The sequence below is a fragment of the Vulpes vulpes genome, chromosome 13, assembly GCF_048418805.1.
Source record: "Vulpes vulpes isolate BD-2025 chromosome 13, VulVul3, whole genome shotgun sequence".
NCBI classification, from domain to species: domain Eukaryota; kingdom Metazoa; phylum Chordata; class Mammalia; order Carnivora; family Canidae; genus Vulpes; species Vulpes vulpes.
The window spans coordinates 100,595,508-100,599,519 of NC_132792.1; positions in this window are offsets into that span (position 1 = coordinate 100,595,508).

The following is a 4,012-nucleotide window of genomic DNA, read 5'->3' on the forward strand; positions in this document are numbered from 1 at the left end:
CTTCGCTTTGTCTTTTCACAGGTCTTAGACCTGCATTGTCAGAAGGTACTCCTTGTCTACTCCCATTTCTTCTCAGATGTCTACCCAATCATCTTCTACATGTACAATTTCATTTTGGTGTCTGAATCTCAGAAGATCCAAGCTTTGTATGAGATACTTAATGTCTATATTTTGATAAATCTTTATTTTTTTAAATGCACATGTTTAAGGCCTATACAAAATAAAAACAAACAACTCATCAGTCAAGAGACTGATGCCATACCTCATATCAAATTCTTACTCTTCAGGTAAATATATTAAAACCTTTTTAATAGTATGCTTATATAGCCATTCCTTAATTTTTCTATTTAACATCAATTTTTTTCTTGATTTTTATTATGTCTTAGTTTTTAAAATTTTTTCTATTTATTTCCCATTGTTGGAGATATTTGTTTTCATATACTCCCTTCCTCCATATATATATATATATATATATATGATTTTATTTATTTATTTATTCATAGAGACACAGAGAGAGAGAGAGAGAGAGGGGCAGAGACACAGGCAGAGGGAGAAGCAGGCTCCATGCAGGAAGCCCGATGTGGGACTCAACCCCAGTACTCCAGGATCACACCCCAGGCTGCAGATGGTGCCAAACCGCTGTGCCACCGGGGCTGCCCCCAATGTATTTTATTGCATAAATATTCAATAATTTAAGAGACTGTAGAATTTTTTTACTGAACAACACAGTGAATTACTTTCTTGCTTACTTTTTCCCTCGGTGTTAATTCCCCATTGTTGTTCTTTGCATGCTTTTCTATGGATCATTTACATGTTTATTCCCAAACTGTCTTTCAAAAGTGTCTATATCATCACAAAACATTTAAGCACTTTAGAGCATCTACCAATTTCATTTTTTTCTTCTTTGGAGACATATTCTCTGGAGTCGTTTCTCATGCTTCCAATTTATCTGGTTGCTATAGCTCTGGGCTCTCTATTACCGGCATCCTGGATGTTTCCTTACATTACTTCTGGGGCAGAAATGCTTGCATTACTTTTTCTTGGTTTAATTCCTTGCATAGGTAGAGCACATTATTTAGTAACTTCTTAAAAGATAGTGTTTGAAATATACACACATCTCTGAACATATTTTTACTCAACCTCTTTCTTCACTTGCAGTTGCATGAATATAAAATTCAAGATTGGAAATGCGTTTTCCTCAAGATTTTTAAAGCGTTTTCCTATTATCTTCTAGAATTTATCTAGGCTAAAGACTTTTGATAAAGTCTTAAGTCATTCATATTTCTTCCTACTCACTATTTTGGAATTTTTTGATTACTTACATTGGAGTAGATCTATTTATACAAAAGTTGCTGGAACTTCTTGTTCTAAAAATTCAGAAAATTCACTTCTAGGGATTTAGTTTTTACTCACTTTATAATTTCCTCCACTAATTTTCTAATCTTTTATTTTTCATCTTCATATTTTTGTCTCATTTTCTGGAAGAATAACCAAATTTTACTTTTAAACTTTTGAGTGATATTGTTCTCAGTTTTGATATCATGTTTGTTTGTTTGTTTTTTATTTTATGAGGCCTATTTTCGTCCCTAAATGTTCTTTTCTTTTATTCTTTTTTTTAATTTTTATTTATTTATGATAGTCACACAGAGAGAGAGAGAGAGAGAGAGGCAGAGACACAGGCAGAGGGAGAAGCAGGCTCCATGCACCGGGAGCCCGACGTGGGACTCGATCCTGGGTCGCCAGGATCGCGCCCCGGGCCAAAGGCAGGCGCCAAACCGCTGCGCCACCCAGGGATCCCTGTTCTTTTCTTTTAAACTTCTATTCTTGTATTGTGAATTTAGTATCCTCTCATATATTTGATGGTGTTTTTATTATTTCTTTGAATTTTTCTTCTACTGTCTGCACAGCATGTTTTGGTTATTTTCTTATATTTATTTAATATCTGTCTGGCAGAGAAGTTTTAATGAAATATTCGGCAACCATTTGATAGGAGGTCACATTTAAAGAGATACACTAAAAAGCTATAGAAGCTGTGTTTGTCCCAATTGTCTAGCTGGAGTGAATAGTTGGGATAATACTAGATATAAATTTCTATAACAGTTTTCCTTGGACTAAGCAGTTTTCCTAGAGAAGATCTCTCTAATCCCTTACTTGAGATGATAGTATTCATGAGCCGAGTGGGAGAAGGGAAACAGTATTTTCATCATTCAATGTCTAGTCTTTTGCTTCCCTTCTCTTTCTGATATGATGCCCCATCCTGTTTTGAGCCTCAGTTCTCTAAGACAGCAGTACCTTGGGGAGGGTATCTGTTGGACCTAAAGTCTGTAAAAATTATTGTGTTTTGAGCTTCCTCCTACACCTCAATGTATGAGAGACCTGATATTCCCATTCTTGATGTTTTATGCTGTTCTTCTGTGATCATCAGTTAACTTTTGTGATTCTTTCACTGACTGCTTGGTTTTCACTTCCTGTGATGTGCTTAGATGACTCCTGTCCATCAATATTGTAACAAGTAACAAATTATCCTTTTTTTTCCTTTTGTCTTTGTCATGATTAACATCATCATCATCACCATTATTATTTTAACAATGTATTTATTTATTTTACAGAGAGAGAGAGCACTTGCATGCACAAGCAAAGGAAGGGGCAGAGGGAGGAGGGAGAGGGACAAGCAGACTGTGCTGAACATGGAGCCTAACATGGGGCTCAATCCCATCACCCTGAGATCATGACCTGAGCCAAAACCAAGAGTCAGATGCTTAACTTACTGAGCCAACCAGGTGCCATCATCATCATGATCACCATCATCATTATTACTATTCCTTTATTTTATGGAGGTTTCAGTTGAAATACTAATAAAAACATTTGAAAAAATTTTGTGTAGAATCCATCATGTTTAACTGAAAGTTGAGTGCTTCTTGGTTCTCTTCTGAAATGTTATTCTTTATAAATATTCTATCTATCTGTATCTATATCTAAATATTCTATCTATATCTATATATATAAACACATGTTATCCAGTCTTATTATAGATTTAACAACTTTACTATTAGATGGATGTTAAAAAATAAACTAAGGAAAAGCATACTGAAAAAGCAGAAAATAAGTGTTATATATAGTAGGGAGAAATTGGGACTTTTACACATTGCTGGGGGCTGTAAAATAATACATAATGCACCTGTGGTAGAAAATAGTATGAAAATTCCTTAAAATTAAATATAGAATTATTATATGATCCAATAATTTTACTTCTAGGTATATATCCCAGAGAAAGGAAAGGAGCGTCCTGAAGAGATTTTTGCATACCCATGTTCTTAGTAGTAGTGTTCACAATAGATAGTATTCATTCAATTGATGAAGGAGTGGATAAATAAATGTGGTATATACACAACATAATATCATTCAGTTTAAAAGGGAAGAAAATTCTGGCATAGGTTAGAACCTGGGTGAACCTTGAGGCATTATGTTAAGTGAAATAAGCCAGTCACAAATGGACAAATATTTTATGATTCTATTTGTGTGAAGTACCTTGCATAGTCAAATTTATAGAGAAAAAAAACTAGGGTGCTGGTTGGCAGAGGCTGGGGTGAAGGACATGGGGAGTTACTATTTAATGGGCACCCAGTTTCAGTTGGGATGAAATAGTTCTAAAGATTGATGGTAGTAATGGCTGCCCAGTAAGGTGAATGTACTTAATGTTATAGGACTATATATTTAAAAATGGTTAATATGCTACATATACATTTACACATACTCACACACACACAAAATGAATGATTAGGATAGCTATCACTAAGAAGGTGCCCTTTGAGCAAATGGCTGAACAAGGGTTAGGAGCTTAGCAATCCTGAAACCCCAGTCTATGCTACTGAAGTGGAATGAAGAGAAAGGAGGTAAGAGATGGGGCCAAAGAATGAATGGGATAAGGCAGACTGATTGAGAAGAACATTAAAGCTAAAAACTGAAAATTGACTCTTAGATTTATTAATATTATGGTAACTATGGTTATTAG